The sequence below is a fragment of the Molossus molossus genome, unplaced genomic scaffold (assembly GCF_014108415.1).
Source record: "Molossus molossus isolate mMolMol1 unplaced genomic scaffold, mMolMol1.p scaffold_m16_p_18, whole genome shotgun sequence".
NCBI classification, from domain to species: Eukaryota; Metazoa; Chordata; class Mammalia; order Chiroptera; family Molossidae; genus Molossus; species Molossus molossus.
In genome coordinates, this window is record NW_023425353.1 from 7895371 (window position 1) to 7914830 (window position 19460).

Sequence of the window (19460 nt, forward strand, 5' to 3'; positions counted from 1 at the left end):
GATGGAAACAACCCAAATGGCTATCAGCTGATGAATGGATAAATAAAATGTGCTATATCAGGTAACTGTATTATTCAGCCATGAAAAGGAATGAAGTTCTGGTACATGCTACAACATAGATGAACATTTTCCTTAGCATTTTCTCATGCTAAATAAAAATTGCCAGACATAAAATGTCATATATTATGATTCCATTTATATGAAATATCCAGAGCAGGTAAATCTGCAGTGATAGGAAGTAGATTGGTAGTTGCCAGAAGGGGAACTCCTTAATGGGTATGGGATTTAATTTTCGGGTGATGAAAATGGTTGCACCTGGCAACCTGGTTAGAGATGGCGGCTGTGCAACATTCTGAATGTACTAAATGCTGCTGAATTGTTCACTTTGAATGGTTAATGTTATGGCCTGGCCGGTGTGGCTCAGTGGATTGAGTGGCATCCCATGGACTGAGAGGTCCCGGTTCAATCCCCCACCCCTGCAGGGTACATGCCTGGGTTGTGGGCTTGATTCCCAGTAGGGGGCGTGCAGGGGGCATGTTTCTCTCTCACATTGATGTTTCTTTTCTTTTTTTTTTTTTTTTTTATCCTCACCCGAGGACATTTTTTTTTCTTTTTTCCATTCAGATAGAGTGGGAGGGAGAAAGAGGAAGAGAGAGAGAGAAACATCGACGTGAAAGGGACACATCGAGTGGCTGCCACCCACGCGACCAACCAGGGCCAGGGACAAACTGCAACCGAGGTACATGCCCTTAGCGGGAACTGAACCTGGGTCTCTCTGGACCGCAGGCCGATGCTCTAACCGCTGAACCAAACCGGCCAGGGCTCACATTGATGTTTCCTATCTCTCCCTTCCTTTCTCTCTCTAAAAAAATCAATAAAAACATATTTTAAAAAATTAATAAATGGTTAATGTTATGTTTTAAAATAATTAATTTTATGTTATGTGAATTTTACCTTGATTTAAAAAACAAATGTTTGCTGAGTGAATACTTAGACCTTGTTTCAGAACTCTGCCCACAGCCGACTGCATAGTGTTCTTCACCCAGCCCAGGGCTTCAACAACTGCAGTCCAACGTCATTACGTCTGCGTGAGGATAGGGACACATTCAGCCATTATTTGGAAAAACGTTTCAAATGTTTGCTTTTATCAAGGCTACAAAGGACTTTGTTATCATTATAATGCTAACCCTAGAACCAATTTTTGTTGTTGTTTTTGATTGTTAGTCTTATGCTTTTTTACAATAAAATTTGAGGTTATTTTGGATGCATATGCTGTTATAAAAAACTATACAGAGATCATGTACCCTTCACCCAGTTTCCATAATGGCAACATCTTAAAAAACTGCAGAATCGTATCACAACCAGGAAATTGATGTTGATTTCATCCATCTGTCTCACTCAGACTTCAGTGGTTTTGTACTAATTTGTGTGTGCGGTTGTGTCCTGTTTCTACATTGAAGTGTAACAACAGTTCCTTTTAGCATATATTCTGTTGACCAGTAAGAAATTCCGGAGAGATGTGGTACCACCAGAGTAACCACAAGTAAATGGCCCAAAGTGTAAGTTTAAAGAAAGAAATGTTTCTAAATAGTGAAAGGGGTGTAGCAGTCTGGAACCTGTTAGTTAACCGTTCCTTTTGCATCCACTTGACCCTTTCAGAATGACGATTGTCAAGTTGGGTGCCACACACTTCGTTTAATTCAATACACTGAAGGATAAGACTTTTTTCTGTCATTTGAGAAAATGGGAGACCTAAAATTTGGCAAACACTGAGTGGTAGCATTTAAAGATATCAGTAAGAGCCCTGGCCAGTTTGGCTCAGCAGTTGGAGTGTTGGCCTGTGGACCAGAAAGTCCTGGGGTTTCGGTTCCCGCTAGGGGGACGTACCAATACTTGCTCCTTCAGCCTCCTAATAAATTTAACTTCAAACTAGTTAAATGAGAAGAAATAGGCTTGAGCACATTGTCCACTGTTTACTGTAGGGTCCGTTCTATGTGTTAAATGTATTCATTTGAAGTTTCTAGAGACTGCTCCTTTCAAAACTGCATTCACTGAAGATTAGGCATCTCTTACGTATTTGGCATCCATCCCACCATCTTCTGGCAATAGCATGTAGATTTCAGTCTTAGTCTGGCTGTTTTGGTAGTGTTGTGCACAAACCCCCTCGTCCCCCCCTCCCCCCCCCCACACACACACTCATCGCTCACAGACTGGCACATGACTCAATCAACACATTCCATTCTTCTAGACATAATGATTGGTTCAGAAAACGCACATATCTGAAAGTAGTCAAAGAGATGTAATCCCTGATCTTTTGCTAGAATGATTAGGACAAAGAATCTCTGTCATTGGACTTGAACGTGTTAATAAATAGACATAGGACATCAGTGAGCACCAGCAGAGACAGCCTGCTGTAAATGAAGTCCACATGGAAGAAAGCAGACCTGACAACCCAACTTGAATATTACTGAAAAAGAGACAAGGGCCCAAAATGGAGTCACTGGTTCTAAGCCCATGTCGTCAAACCAAGACTTAATATCTAACCTAATGTCAGTTTCAGCCTCTCCCAGGAAGGTAACCTTCAACCACTCGATCTGGAATTTCCTGGCCAGCACAGGGGAGGCCATCTGCCTGACAGACCCCTGCCTGAAGCAATCCGCTCTTGTCTAGAAACTCCACTTCCCACCCTCTTTTATTTTGTACAAGCTCTTGGAGCTCCTTCTTATTTGCTAGATGGGTGCTGCCTGAGTCATGGGTTGTTGAATAAAGCCCAGTTGAATTTTGTGTTATTGTGTGTGTTTTTAACAGCTTCTAGAACTAGCAATACCTGAAGCTCTAAACATTTGTTACATGAACTAATAAGATAATAACTTAACTTTTTGTGTGTGCTTAAATAAACCCGAATTGATTTTTTTTATTATTCTCACCCAAGAACATTTTTCCATTTTTGGTTCAGATAGAGTGGAAGGGAGGGAGAGGAAGGGAGAGAGGGAGAGAGAGAAACATCGACGTGAAAGGGACACATCAAGTGGCTGCCACCTGCACGACCAACCAGGGCCGGGGACAAACTGCAACCGAGGTACATGCCCTTAGTGGGAACCGAACCCCGGTCTCTGGACCGCAGGCCAACGCTCTAACTGCTGATCCAAACTGGCCAGGGCTGAATTTATTTATTTATCTTTTCCTGTCACTTGCAACTCAGTGAGAAGAATCAGTGGCAAATAGCATTTATTAGGTCAAGCTTACGGCCATAAATCCTTAAATTAATTTAGTATTTGTCCTCTCATCCTTCAACAATCCCCTTATCTTGTTATCTGTCTGCATTACTGCCAGCAATAATTTTCCTGACCCTCGGCCTTGGTGTTGAGTATAAGAGAAGATCTCAAGTAGAGTAAGTGAATGGCACTGTGAGTCCATTACGCTTCTGACCCTCCACTGTTGCCTTTTAGATAGATTATGCACGTGTGGCACGGCAGCCGACCATCTGCACTGTTTATTTAAGTTCTGTAATGAAATGGCCCAGGCCCTCATTGTTTATTTATGTGATGCAGGCAGCTTCTCTCTAAATCCTAATTCAATCTTCAGTCACTGTTTTGTAGGCTAGGAGCTCTAATGACTGCAAAAGAAATGTTTGCTGTTTCAGATGGTGCTATTAAAAGAAAATTGTTCCCAAAGAAATTCTTATCTCCTGATGGGGGGAGCTAAGTCACTATAAATTATGGAAAAGGAAATTGCAAATGTGTCTTGTTTTCTCTTTATTGGAGGCATTGTTTTATCACGACTGTCGAGTCAAGCATACACCTATTTTGAAAAGCTTTTTACAGCTTTGAATTAAGCACAAATGGAGAAATAAGAGGCTGCGTAATTATAGGAGCTAATGGAGCTCTGCTTTGCAAGGCGAAGGAAGGCTTTCACTGTTATTTTTTATTCACAATTGGCACCAGCTAGGGGGTGGGGCGTGGCAAAGGCGGTAAGAAAGAAGAGAAAAGCAACAGCAAAGTACAGTTAAGAGAAACAACCAACAAGATCACCGGAGACCTGGTGGGAGAATAATAAGAATCCTGAAAAGGAAAGCTGAGACCTTTAGAGTTTTATTCCCCTGAAGCAGAGAAAAAGAGAAAGGGACAGGGAAGAGGTGGGGGACTCGGATTCTAATTTGTTTCAGCTGATTAAGCACAAACAGTCTGCCCATCAATGCTGATGTAAACTTTGATGTTAAAAAATTTCATAAAGCTGCTGCTTTGCTTGTCTCTCCATCGCAGGTGATTTCAATGGACTAGGCTTCTGCTTAGGAACTGCTCACGTTAATCACTCGGTGGATGTGTTCTGGGGCCAGCAGGGGGAGCGAAAGATTAATGTGTGGGTTCCAAGCTTTCCCAAGGCAACTATCTTCCCTGTTCAGGACCTCCCAGTCTGGCTTGTGATGCTGAAACTCTTTCTCCCTGCTTCCTTCCCTGCCCACCTCCCTTTATCTCCCACTTTTTTCCCTAGCCTCTCCCCAAAACAACCATGCTCCCCAAACCCAGATAGTCTGAATGGTCCCACCTTTTACCAAAGAGTACACAGGTTGATTCTGTGGGTAGATCCCACAAGGGATGGGAAGAAGGGCCCCAGTGTGAGTCAAACATTAAAAATCATGTTGAATGAAAAAATCTTGAATGCCAAGTCAAAAAGCCTATGATCTAATTAATGTTAAATGAAAGTACGTAACAGGTTAGCCCTTCGGCTCCGAGCTGACTCTGAGGAAGGCAGTGTCGTGTGGACGGCGCTGCGAGACCTCCACCCAGGACAGCTCCCCCCTCCCGGGCCTCTTCCCTCTCTCCTGCCCCGAGTCCCCGCGCCTCTTGGGCCTCTCGGATCTGATATCGTGGGCGGAGGTGCGAGCAGGCCCGGGGAGAGTGATTACATCAAAGGAGCCACATTCACGATCAAGGCAAAGAGGCATGTTGTTGCCTCATTTTTCAGACGTAGAATAAGTTCATTAATAGACACCTACTGTAGATGCTAAGCTCTAGGCCCAGGTGACCTCGTGTATTCCACAGGTCAGTGAGATGATAGAAGTATTCACAATTGACTCAGAAACTCCTACACCAGCTGAACACCCTGTAGGAACAGGAGCCGAAATGTCAGCCAAAGGTCTGTGGCTTGAGACTCATTGAATCTGCATAGGATAAAGGTCTCAGGATGACTGCAAGACTAAGGCACTTTGAAGTAAAAGATCTTCTTAGTCTAACTCAGTTCTTCGGCTTCGACACAGAGACATTTTCTCTAGCTGTGAATTTACTGGACAGATTCCTGTCCAAAATGAAGGTACAGCCCGAGCACCTTGGGTGTGTTGGACTAAGCTGCTTCTCCCTGGCTGTAAAATCAGTAGAAGAGGAAAGGAATGTCCCATTGGCAAGTGACTTGATTTGAATAAGCCAGTATAGGTTCACAGTGGACCCGATGAGAATGGAAAAGACAGTGCTGGAGAGAGCGTGTTGGGAAGTCAAAGCTACGACTGCCTTTCAGTTGCTGCAGCTCTATTATTCACTCATTCGAGAGAACTCACCACTTGAAAGGAGGAGTAGCCTTAATTTTGAAAGATTAGAAGCCCAACTTAAGGCATGCCACTGCAGGGTCCTATTTTCTAAAGCAAAGCTTTCTGTGTTGGCTTGTCCATCATTGCATTGGAATCCAAGCACAGGAGTGTGTAGAGTTAACAGAAGGCATAGAACGTCCTCAGAAACATTCCAAGATAAATGGCAGAGATTTGACCTTCTGGCAAGAGCTCATATCCATGTGTTGAACTGAATATTCATCAAACAAGTGCCCCAAACCACATGGTCAGAAGTTTAAATGGATTGTTTCTGGGTGAACCGCACGGCAATTGAAGCATAGTTAGTACAGAAGAACACACCTTCCAACAATTCCTGAAACGGCTCCTTAACTGGATTATCGCAGCAGCAGAAACTCTTCTCTGAACCTTTTTCCATGATCCTGAATTACATAATGTTACAGTGGATTTAAGCTGTGAACCCTCAAAACATCACAACTGGATTGGTATTGATGTTCTCAGATTTGGGAAAACTGCCTAATTAACATTACGCTGTAGTGGAGTTATGCTTAAATTTGAATTCACCTGAGGCATGTAAACAAAGCCAAGAACATAATGTGAAATATTAATGACAAACAAGTCTGGGAAGGTAAACTGTGAGTCTTCATTTCTAACATTGATCCAACTTTCTATATTGGGTGAGTATATTTAGGTGGTATTAAAAATGATAACCTACTTAATTTAAATTTTAAATTATGAGGTTTATATCAAAACCAATATATCACAAATGCACTTTTAAGACATTAGAAGGGTCACTATTTTGGGCAGTGAGCATGGTTTCTTAGCACCCATAATGTAATAGATTATCCAGAGATGTGGACTGTATTGCTACATGGAAATGACATTTAAATTTGATGGCATTTTATAGAAAGAAAAACTACATACCTAGTAATTCTGGCATATTAATTTATTTTTAATATTTTTTCTAGAAAATAGGTGATGTTTATGTCCAGGAAATAAAATTTGTATACAAAATCTGCTTCAATATAATCCCATCAAGAAATTTTGTTCTATTGTGCTAGTGACTTGAAAAAGATTAACATCACTCTGAAAACTTGCTGATTTAACACTCCAGAAGTTTTTACTAAGGACTGTTTTTATACAACTGCCATTGCTTCTAGTTTAGAATATTGTTTAAAATGAAGGAAATATACTTTCACTAATTTCCCCTACTGTGCCAACACAAGGTCTTAAGTAAATACACATCTTCATAATCATGAGGTTGCCAAGGTAGTGTTCAGGACTTTCTATTAAGTCAGTGAATATAAGATCTACAGCGTTAAAAGTATTATAAACAACTTGGTGCGGTGTGTAGCCTGAGTCCATCCAAGATGACTGTACCCAGTTTTGGCATCATGTTATGGATAAAAATGCACTGGGAAAAAAAACCAAAGAACCATCGTATATCTTATACTTTTGTAAACAGTGTTTTGTAGATAACTTTTCAGTTTTCCCAAAAGGCTGATACATTTCAATATTTTGATTACATCTGTGTTAATTTTGAGTTGACAGAGATAACCTAACCAACTACCATTATGTTTTGGTACTAAAGGATATACATTTCAATAAAGTAATTGAAATGCAAAAAAAAAAAAAAGTAACAGGTTACAAAACTGGCAATGATAGCATCTCAAGTGTATAAAGACATTTTTTATAGAAAAAAAAGTGCAAGTTTGTCAAATTAAGAGTGGTTGGCTTTGAGGTGTGATATGTATATATATGGGGGTGGGATTTCAGGAATTTTGTTTTCTTGCTTTATTATGTATTTCTAAATTACATATTATACATATGTATATATATGCAGTATATATATACAGCTTTGATAATCACAGAGAAAAATAAAAGATTATAAATGCTTGTGTATGTTTCATGTGTTCTTATACAATACTCTCTGCAAATGTTCATGTAACCATACTAAGGAGCACCACAGAAGGAAAGAAAGAAAATGAGCTCTTATTGAGTCCTACGTGCTAAGGACTGTATTAGAAGCTAAGAAATAAACAGATCAATCAGGCACACTGCGTGACCTTAGGACACCTGTTGTCATCTACAGCATCTTATTTCCCGACACAATGGCTCTATGAAGCAGACAGCACGGTCGTGCGCTGCTGAATGATGGGACTGTGTTCTGAGAAATGCATAGTGAGGCCATTTTGTTCTCATGTGAACGGCTTAGAGTCCACTTACCAAAACCTAGATGTATAGCCTACTGCTGCAATAGTATGGGTTGTACTTTTGGACAATGGGCAGAGCAGAGGGCTTGTTTACACCAGCATCACCATGGACACATGAACACTGTGCTGCCCGTGGCTACTCTTCACTGGGTGATAGGAATCTGACTGCTCCATTACAGTCTTAGGGGACCACTGTCGTACATGTGGTTCCTTGTTGATGAACGTGTCGTTTGTAGTGCTGACTCAGTGTCCTCAATTTAACAGATTGGTTTCTATGGGTAGGTGACCCGGGGCCATGTAACTACTGCATGGTTGATTGCAATAGCCCTGGATTTTCACTTCCAAAGACTCTCCTCCTTCCCAAATTTGAGTTATCATGAGTCATAATTTTTGCCATCTCCTAATTTATAACTATTACTTGGGTTATTTCATTAACATTTGTCTTTATTTTAACCTATTTTTAACTAAATTTTATTTTGTTTCTGTTGATCCTCACCTGAGGATTTTTTCCATTGATTTTTAGATAGAGTAGAAGGGAGGGAGGGAGGCAGATAGAGAAACATTGATGAGAGAGAGACATTGTCGATTGGTTGCCTCCCACAGGGTCAGAGGCCACCTATAACTCAGGTACATGCCCTTGACTGGGAATCGAATCTGAGACCCTTCGGTGCAAGGCCTGACACTCTAACCACTGAGACAAAGAAGCCAGGGCCTAAAATTTATTTTAAAAGAAGCTTTATACTACTAATATAAATGCAAAACAGAAATATTGTTCCATAAATAAAAGATAGCCATTATATAAGCACAATAAAAACAAAAAGATTATATACTGACCCTTTGGGGAGGCCCTGAAGCTCTCTCTTTGTTCCAGAGAAGGGAGTCGCAAGTAGGAGAGAGATGGCAGAGACACACTTCCACCTCTCCCAGGCTTTCTCCTCCACGTCAGAAGGTCTGAGCACGCACGGAAAGGGGGTAGACTTGCATGCAATTAAATGCAAACCTTAACTGATACCAACCATGGCTTTGAGAAATATGGTATTTGATGCAAATCCAAGAAAAATATCCCAGCCAAAGCAGAAAAGAGAAACCTAGCAGTTAGACAGATAAGACTGAGTTCAAAGACTATGTAAGTCAAATTTCACTACCAGGAATCTCAAGATTATGGGAGTATCCTTTTTTTTTTCATAACAAATAAATATTTTAAAACATCAGCATTAACTGGAACATAAAACTAAAAGCAATTTTTTTTTTTTTTTATCCTCACCCGAGGACATTTTTCCATTTTTTGTTCAGGTAGAGTGGGGGGGGGGGGAGAGAGGAACAGAGAGAGAGAGAGAGAAACATCGACGTGAAGGGACACATCGAGTGGCTGCCACCCGCACGACTGACCAGGGCCGGGGACAAACTGCAACGGAGGTACATGCCCTTAGTGGGAACCGAACCCGGGTCTCTCTGGACCGCAGGTCGACGCTCTAATCGCTGAGCCAAACTGGCCGGGGCAATACATTTTTATTCTTTAAAAATTGCTTTTAGCCCTGGCCAGTTTGGCTCAGCGGTTAGAGCGTCGGCCTGCGGTCCAGAGAGACCCGGGTTCGGTTCCCGCTAAGGGCACGTACTTCGGTTGCAGTTTGTCCCCGGCCCTGGTCGGTCGTGCGGGTGGCAGCCACTCGATGTGTCCCTTCACGTCGATGTTTCTCTCTCTCTCTCCCTTCCTCTCTCTCCCTCCCACTCTATCTGTACAAAAAAATGGAAAAATATCCTCGGGTGAGAATAAAAAAAAAAATGTGTTTAAAAAAAAAAAGAAAAAAATGACTCAATAATAGAAAAAAAAAAATGAACCAGTTTTCAGTAAAATTTGAATTATATAGTCCCAGGTTTTTCCTTGTTTAAGAAATACTGACAAAGAATGACACCACGAAAGACCAAAGACGACAAAAGTTCTAACCCAATGTCCTGACCAACACAGACATTTATGGTAGAGCAATTTTCAAGACTTTCTTCAAAGGGACCTACAGTACATGATAATTTTTAACTCCTTCCTTTGCAAGTTCTTAAAGAATGAAATTTTATACAGTAAATAAGGTAACTCAAGCTGTATTTTCTAAGCAATTAAGGTAGCTGGTGAGTGTTTAGAAGTTGATTTCTTAATTTCATTTTTGCACTCAGATTTCCAATGAAGTTCTCTAATTTTCTTAACTCTGCACTGTACCAAAACTGGCTGGTTTTTATTGTCTGTGGGGGCTTTTCTCAGTGATAGACCAACAACTCAGTGATTCTCTCTCAGCCATTTAAACCATCCAAGTCCTCCAATAAATTTAACAAACAAAGCAAAGGAATCTAAATAACATTTCCTTCTATTCACAAAAACTTCAACTTTTATGTTCAGTAATTAATGGCACTGTTTAACCAGGAATGACAAAAATGGGGCAGTTGTTATTTACCACAGCCGTGTAATAAAGTGTCAAAGGTTATCACAACAGGATATCTGTGTTTAAATGGAAAGAGATAAAGAGACAAAGTCAAGCTAGTTGTCCCTGTTTTGTTTTTTAACTGGAGGGAAGTCAGCTAGAATAGACTCTAGGTATCTCAAGCAGCAATCAGCACAGATGGTAATTTTCTCGCTCTAGCCCTTCTTTCCTCTCTGTTGTGGGGGACAGAAAGAAAAATGCAAGGCTATAGCAATTCTGAGTACCTGCAACGTGTAATATTTTACTGGCATTTTCTCATAGTCACACTACATGTATGCATTCTCCTTCCCATCTTACAGAAACAGTGATCTGGATACAGGAGTGGGGAGCCCGTGTTGATGGCTGCTTGGGAGCGAGGATGTCATCAGGGTTTTCCTTTGACTACTCTGTGTCCCATCTCGTGACCTTGCTTTCTCCCAGTCCTCTGTCACATTCTCATTGTGATTCTTTTCAACCCTTGGTCTTTGAACTTACTGAAAAAGGCCTGACTGGAGAACCACTCAGCCCTCTCACTGGGCTTCCAAGTGGAAAACACTGAAGCTTAGAGAGTTTAGGTCGTATATGTAATAAGTGATCAAGTGAATTTGAACCCACATTTGTTCAGTTCCTAAGCCAGTGTTCTTTCTTCCTCATGCATTGCCTCCTCACTGAAAAATGAAATTGTTTTCCTTTTAAAACTGATTTTACATGTTCATTGTAAAAAAAAATGTAAATTATGCGGGAAAATGCAATATAAGAATGTAAAAATTACTCAAATTCCCAAGATACAATAATTAATACTTAGAGGTATTACTTTCCAGTGTTTTGGTTTTTTTTTTTTTTTTCCTTTATTGATTTTTAGAGAGAGAGGAAGGGAGAGAGAGAACATCAACTGGCTGCCTGCTGCATGCCCCCCACTGGGGATGGGGCATACAACCTGGGCATGTGCTCTGACTGGGAATCGAACCGGCGACCTCTTGGTGCATGGTTTGACGCTCAACCACTGAGCCACATCAGCCAGGCTTACTTTACAGTTTTTCAATTCATCTTAAAAATTGAAATCATCCAGTAATTACATTATTCTGTAGCTTTTTTTTTATCTTTAAGCAACATGATATTAACACCATTTTCTTATTAAATATTTTAAGAACATGGCTGTTAATCATTGCAAATAATTTCTTCATATTAATGTACCAAGTTATTTAAACAACTCTAGTGACATTTTAAAACAATCTTGGTTATCAAGATCTTTCATCTTAGATGCTTATTCCATAAGTAGAATTATTATATGAACAAGGTATGGAATTCAGAAATTAAGGACATAGAGCTTTATTATCAGCAATTGCAAATGGAACAGGAGAAACAGCAGGGACTCCCTATACAGAGAAGATAATTACAAAAATAGTTATATATCATAAAGACATTAACATGTCTGAGTCCGTTAGTTCATTGGGCAGCATTTACACAGTACCAAACATTCAGATAAAGAACAAGAAGCCGTCTCATCTGGATGCAGCCGTCTTAAAAACGTCTATAAAGTGCTGAGTCATCTGTACAAGCTTCGGTGGCCTCTGGGCCCACAGACTACTGCATCTTTCAAGTGAAAGGGGAAACAGTTCGACAACATTACAACCTAAAAGTGCCATGCGATGGAAGATATCTTCAGCGTTTCTATATGAGCATGAAAATCCCTGGTAAAAGCAACACGAGGCGGTATGTGACAGACACACGAGATCCGTGGTGTTTGCTGGCATTTCCCACCCTCCTCCCTGTGGATTCTCACGGAAGTGGACTTGAACTCATCTGCTGATTCAGGTCTAACCTGAATTCAAGGAGCCACAGTTGCCAGCTTGCACAAAGGCAAGTGTTTCTGTCTGTGGCATGTATTAGACGCAGGATAGCTAACTGCAGCATGGGGGCAGTGGGAGAGGGAACTGGCAACAAGTCCTCAGCACAGTCTCAAAATAAATCCCGTGACTCTGAACCCCTAATGTGGCCAGCAAACCTTCTAGATGTAAAAATCACATTTCTTCGTAAAGACCGACGATCCACGAGTGCTTGGGAGCCACGCTGAGACTGTGTGTGAACTAGAACGTAACCCACAGACAGCCTCTGGAAGTCCATCCACAGAGCTCTCACAGTGCATCTTTGTTAATGAAACCGACCCCCACCAGACTGGCTTGCAGGAGGAACAGAATTCCTCTAGAACTTCTCCCTCTGTTGTAAATTGCTCTCATCTGGTTATTTCCCTGGAATATTTTTTCTGGCATTAGGCTTTTCCAGGCTTTAAAAAAACCCCAAACAAACTCCCACCCTTCCATCCCATGATCATGTCTCATTGTTGCCAAGGAACAACGTAAACTTTTGCTCTGTGTGTGAGGGAGAGGAGAGAAGAGAAAAGAAGAAGAAGAGAGAGAGAGATCAGAAAGAGAAAAGGCCCCATCACAACTTTGAAAGAAAGTTTAGGAAAAATAAGGATGATTTAGCCCTGGCCAGTTTGGCTCAGCAGTTAGAGCGTCGGCCTGCGGTCCAGAGAGACCCGGGTTCGGTTCCCGCTAAGGGCATGTACCTCGGTTGCAGTTTGTCCCCGGCCCTGGTTGGTCATGCGGGTGGCAGCCACTCGATGTGTCCCTTCACGTCGATGTTTCTCTCTCTCTCTCCCTTCCTCTCTCTCCCTCCCACTCTATCTGTACAAAAAATGGAAAAATATCCTCGGGTGAGGATAAAAAAAAATAATAATAAGGATGATTTATTCCACATCTTGAAGCTGGATTTATGGAACTAGGCAGGCATGATTACACTGCCTTCTTGTCCCAGATTAAATTATAAACAAAAAAGAATTAGCAAAATTGGTATTGATCTTGGCAAGGTTGCCTCTGTGTCGTCATTGAGATTTCAGCCACAATGTCACTTCTTCGGAGAGCTGCTTCTGACTTCTAGGTGTACCGTGGGCTCTGCGTGACTCTGACCCCTCCCCTCACTTTACTGCTTTGCACAGCTCTGGCTATTTGGCATGTTCTGCAAGCGGGTATGTACGTGTACGTGGGTATGTACGTGTACGTGGGTGTGTGCTTGCTTTCTGGTTTTCTGCTTGCCTGACCCAGTGACGGCTCTGGGAGAGCACGGTTCCCACCAGTCTCAAGGCAGCAGGTGTTGCTAGTGGCTCACTCGAGGATGCTTTCAATTGTGCTTTTCTTCCCAATTTTTTTCCAGAAGCAAGTAGCCCAGTAAAGAAAACAAATGAATCACAAAAATGCTGCATTTCTTAGCTCCCTTACTGCCAGGTGGCCAGGAGACGGGTAAGAAGACACAAGCAGGAACTGTTGGGTGGACTTTTCAGGAAAGCAGATAATAGAGTGAGGAATCTTCGGAAACATGCATTTTCCCTTCCTGCCTGGAATGCAGACGCTGCTGGAGTGGGAGCAGCAGACCTGGGACCACAAGGAGAAGGTAGAAGCAGACAGGGTCCCTGGAGGCCACTTGGAGTCACTGTATGTGCACAGGACTGCCTGTGTCTAGACTTGTAATTACGTGAAAAATATAAAACCCTTACTTGGTTAAAGCCATTGCTTTTGGTGTTTCTGTCACTTGCTGCCAATAGCCATTCCTAGCCAATGTGGAGCAGTTCCCCTGGTCCTTGGACAGTTCCTGGCATGTAGTAGACTTTCAACAGTTATGGCAGAGAGAGCAGAGTCCTTTAAGGCCATTCATAATCAGGTCCCAATAGGTACATGTTGGTGTTTGTAGATGCCAATATATTTTTCATCTCTAAGGGTTATAAATCAATTAACAAAAACACAGGAGAAAAATAGAAAGGTCTATTTTTAAAATGAACTTTCACTTATTATTTAATATTTATTGAACTCCTACTATGTACCAGACACCATGCTAGGTAGTGGAGATAAAGCAACACACACACAGAGCACGACTCCTGGGGGCATGGCGCCTCTGTCCAGCGGGGAGAAGGCAAGGAACAAGGTGCCTCTGTGTGTTAGCAGTCCGGTGGCAGCTTAAAGCAGGTGATCAGAAAAGGCCTCCCTGCGCAGTCATCTGAGCACAGGCTTGAGAAGGTGATATGCGAATATCAGAGGGAAGAGTGTTCTAGGCAGAAGGAACAGCAAATGCATGGACCTGGGCCTGGCCGGGTGGCTCAATTGATTAGAGCATCATCCCATACACCAAAAGATGGCAGGTTCGATTCCGGGTCAGAGCACATACCTAGGTTACAGGTTCAATCCCCAGTGGGGGCGCATATGATAGGCAACCAATCTATGTTTCTCTCTCTGTCTCTCTAAAAATCAGTTTTTAAAAAATGCATGAGCATAATAGACACTCTGATGGTCTTGCCTATATGCCTCAGGTTACCGTTTTATTGACAGCCTGAAGTTAAATTGTCAGCATCTGCATCCTTTTTGCCTGAGGGCTTTCTCTGGGCCCTGGTTCCTGCACCCGAGCACTTACACACACACACACACATGCACACACACGCATGCACACACACGCATACGCACAGGTCTCTGGGGGCTAACACCAAGGGGCCTATTGCACACCGGCTCCCAGGCTTGGCCAGTGCATGAAGGCCGGGTCCCCGTAGCAGAGGCTGGCTAGTAGCACTGCTCTTTTAGCAGCCTCCCCTGTCCTAGCTCCCTTCCCAATGTCCTAGGGCCATTGCCTTCACGTTCCAAAGAAAGGCTCTGCACTCAAATCCTTGCTCAGATCTGCCCCTGACGCGACAAACTGCACAGAGGCCAGCATTGCTGTGCCCAGGTGAGAGGCAGGGAGGGAAAGAGTGGGAAGAGAGGAAGTCCGAGAGGAACTACGTCGTGGGGCACAAGGCCTGCGAGAGCTCAGACTGGACACCAAGCAGGATGGGAAGCATTTGCAGGTTTGAGTGACATGCTCTATGTTTTAAATGCTCACTTTAGCTGCCGTGCTGAGAACAGTTTGTAAAGGGTGGTAAGTGGGAAGCAGGAAGACGGCTAAGGAAATTGTTGCAATACAGGTAATAGGTGATTACTCGCACCAGAAAGGCAGCTTTATGGCTGCACATGAAGCAAAATGCTCATCCTGCCCCTCCTCACCTCAGACAAGTTGTCCTCCAGGGAGAGCAGCTGAATCATTGTGGACTCCTTTCTAAAGTATGTTAAACGTCAGCTGAAGTCAGTATGTATCGTTCCAACGATGTGCAAAAGGTCATCGAAGCTGCAATTTTGAACAGATATGACCAAGTAACAGATTTGCAAGGTGAGGGCAACTTCATGACCCAACAGGAAGGCACGCATGTGTGCACCAAAACTCACGTAACTGAAGTGTTCATAGTAACCCTGGAAACCTTCAAATATCCATCAGTGGTGGAACAGATACATTTTACAATGTGCTTTCTATGGAATACACAACAATGAGATTGAATAAGTCACTATGAACAATAACATATATAAATCTCACAGACATAATGTACAGAAAAAGAATCCAGACACAAAACACAACTCCCTTTATATGACATTCAAGAACCAGCAATTCTTGCTGTTCTAAACCAGGAGACATCTTTCTTGGGTGAGTTTGGATAATAACTGAATTTGAGCAAAAGAGGAGCACCCCGGGTGCTGGCACGCCCTGCTTCTGGGACCAGGTGCTGATCACCTGGTGAGAAAGCTGCGCGGACATGCAAAGGCACCGAGCTGAACACTTCCGAGTTGTGCACTTTTCTGTAAGTATAGGATATATCAAAAAAGTTTACAGTTCTGAAGCTCTAGAACATTTATATACACAGACACATAAGTGTGCATATAAATGCAAAACATCTTTATTATTAGGCAAAAAAAATATCAGCTGGATTATGCCATTTATCACAAATTTTAGTCTATTAAATTTTTATGCCAAGCAAAACAATAAACAGGTGATTTATTCTTTGCCTCTTTCATGTAGCTGCAATAAGAAATAACAATGAGTAAGAAATAACTAGCCAGGCCGGTGTGGCTCAATAGTTGAGCGTTGTCCCATGCACCAAAAGGTCACGGGTTCAGTTCCCTGTCAGGGCACATGCCCGGGTTGCAGGCTCACTCCCCTGTAGGGAGAATGAAGGAGGCAGCCAGCCAGTCAATGTTTCTCTCTCTCTCCCTCTCTCCCTCCCCCTTCTTCTTTCTCTAAAATCTATTTTAAAAAGAGACATATTTTTAAAAAGAAATATGCCCAGCCGGAGTGGCTCAGTGGATTGAGCGTCGTCCTGTGGACTGAGAGGTTGAACTATGGGTCAGGGCACATGCCTGGGTTGCAGGATGATCCCCAGTAGGGGGTGTGCAGGAGGCAGCCGGAGGATGTTTCTCTTTCATATTGATGTTTCTATCTCTCCCTTCTTCTCTCTAAAAAAAAAAATCAATTTAAAAAAAAAAGAAAATAATTATTTTATTTTCATTTTCTTTCCAGGTTAATTCCCTCACCTGAAACACACGTCCACACTGCAGTGGTGTGCGCCCAGACAGTGAGGACCTCCTGTGTGTGCAGAGCGCTGCCCAGCAGAAGAAAGACCATTTCTGCCTGGGGAAGTCTAGAAAGTCTTTCCTGTGCCGTCAGGAGAGCAGTGGCTTCCAGCGCAGGCACCCTGCATTGTCCAGGGGTCGATTATTAGATGAAATGAGGGCATGAGCTAGAGGAGAGCCCAGCCTCCGGTGGGATTCTGTTGCCTCTGAGCACCAATCAAGTTGTCTCTTCTTATTTACGCTGCAATTTACCAAACTTCTGGTCATTTCCCCCAGCTCTGTCACAGCCCTCAGGGTTGAGAAGACTGAAATCTTCTCCAGGAATGCCCAACCCTTTCTTCCTGCAGGACATACTAACTTCTTTTCTTCCCCTCTCACGTGTCTGGCTGCGAGTTAGTCCACATCTCTGGGCACTGACTATACAGTTCGTCCACCGCCGAGCACCGTCCGAGACAGACCTCCCGCTACTCCAAAGGGATCAGAAGACTCACCCAGCCAACCCGCATTCTGTACCCATAAGATCATGAGATATAACAAAATGTTGGTGTTTTATGTCCCTATGTGTTGGTGAATGATAACAATTTGATTCAAATGATGAATAACTGAAAGGAAGTACATTGAATTTGTAGATTTGGGAAAAGACTGAGAAACGTATTCGCCTCATGAGGATTACAGAAAAAGATAATAAAAATGAACCTTAGAGAACCATCGGGACAGACTTTTAACTTTAAACTCTGGCGATGCTGGGCTCAGTCCTGGGTCCTGTCCATGGTCCTCTGCTCTTCCCGAGGTGCCCACTCCCTTTGCACCTCTTTTTCAGTCTTGTGGCTTTAAACATCTATATACCAACAACTCCCAAATTATGTCTCTAGCCCAGACCTCCCTCCTGAAGTCCAGGCTCACGTCCTCAGCTACCTCCTCAGTTGCTTCTGTAGATGTCTAACAGAAATGCTGAAATTAGCAAGGCAGCCCTTCCGCCCTGCCCCCCACTCTACCTGAGGGGTTCCACATGCGGTCTTCCACGCCTGAGCACATCTCCACCTCCGCTGGCTGGCTGCTCTAGCCGAAAACCGGGCTCTCTGGGCCTCACTTGGCATATTCTCCCCGCCAGGAAATCCTGTTGCTCTGCCACCAAAATGTATCCATGGTCTGTGTTCTTTTGTGGGATGGCCAGTCAGTGGTGGCCACAGAGAGACCAGGAGAGGCTCAGAGAAACAAGGTTTAGTATAGTCACAGGTTCTAGGAGCACGAGGCACGACACAGCACACAGGGCCCTGCGGTCAGGAGGCTGAAGACAGGAGGGAGGGAAACACTTAGGCCAGAGCCTTTATTAGGGAGATGACAGGCAGGGAAAGGTAAACAGTCTGAATACATTTTTCAGGCTTTAAACTGTAAATGTGGTCCCTGGTTGACAGGTTCCTGGCCTTAGGATGATTCAAACAGACGAATGTTGCTTCCTGAGGTACAAGGACCAGCTGGGTTAGGAGGAGATGAGGCTCTGGATTGGTTTACATCCAAGGCGCATGAGCCCTTTACCGTCGCTAAGAACTGATTACCCTAAGGGGAGCAGCATCTCTCCAGCCAAAAAGGTTTGTTTTGTTTTTAATTCTCACTAGAGAATATGGTTTTATTTATTCTACAGAGAGAGGACGAAGATCGGTGAAAATGCCAAGGTCACATGGTGTTGGAAATGCCACCAAAATCATCTGATTCCATGTCAAGTGCTCTCTGACCCACTTAGTACCAGAGTTTCTTCCAGAAGCTGGGAATAGAGTGGTGAGCAAGTCAAGAGCGAGTCTCACCCTCACAGGCCGTATGCTTTAGACGGAAATCTCATCAGGAGGCCAGTGCCGGTGGACCGGAGGGGGGGAGAGGAACTGAGTCAAGGAGGCGACGGAACTGTAATTTGGGCATTTGTCCAAACTCCTCCTTCTCAAAGCCCCTCCCCTCCCCATACTCTTTCATAGGACTCACTCTGGTCTCACTTCTGTCTCCCCTGAGGGTGAAGAGCTAGAAAGGTCACATGCAATGATCTGGCTCTGGAACCCGGTGGTCTTGAAAAGTAGGCTTGCTGGAGAAATGGTGAAAGAGAGTCTATGTATGGATCTTCCTAACATTGTTGTTTTTTTCCTTCTCATTTGAAAGTCGCATTGACCAGATGAATCATTGTCTTTGCAGCTAAGACTTGCTGAGAAAAGAAAATACGATGCTTTAATTTATGGGACACCCACTCATTCTGTAACACATCTATCCTGAGGTGGAGGGGCAGGGGCCACGGCAGTGATCTGTGCTCCAAAATATGAAGGGAGAGCCCGAGTGTTCTTAGTTCCACAGCTGCAGAATTTATGGGATTAACCTTGGTTTCTGTTAAAACCAATGAACACACTTTATAACGGCCAAATCCCCTAAACCCACTGTAAATAAATCGATTAATGATGCCTTCCAGCAATTAGCAATCCCACCGGATTAGTTGCCCCAACAAACTCTGTTAACATGAGGTGTGAGGTTTGTTGTTTGTCTTTGTTTTAAGTACAATGAAGGGTGGAATTTGAATGTTAGGTATAATCCTTTTGTTAGTTTGTTTTTTGTTTTAGACAGAGAGGGAGGGAGAGAGAGAGAAATATTGATGTGAGAGAGAAACATCCATTGGCTGCCTCCTGCATGCCCCCTATTGGGGATCAAGCCTGCAACCTGGGCATGTGCCCTGACTGGGAATCAAATTGAAACCTCTCAGTCCTTGGGTCGATGCTCAATCCACTGAGCCACA

General features: G+C 43.1%; 1 pseudogene; it reads left to right on the plus strand.

The window, feature by feature from the left end:
* Nucleotides 1-5169: 5169 nt before the first annotated feature.
* On the plus strand, nucleotides 5170-5929 carry LOC118633595 (annotated as a pseudogene).
* Nucleotides 5930-19460: the final 13531 nt, after the last annotated feature.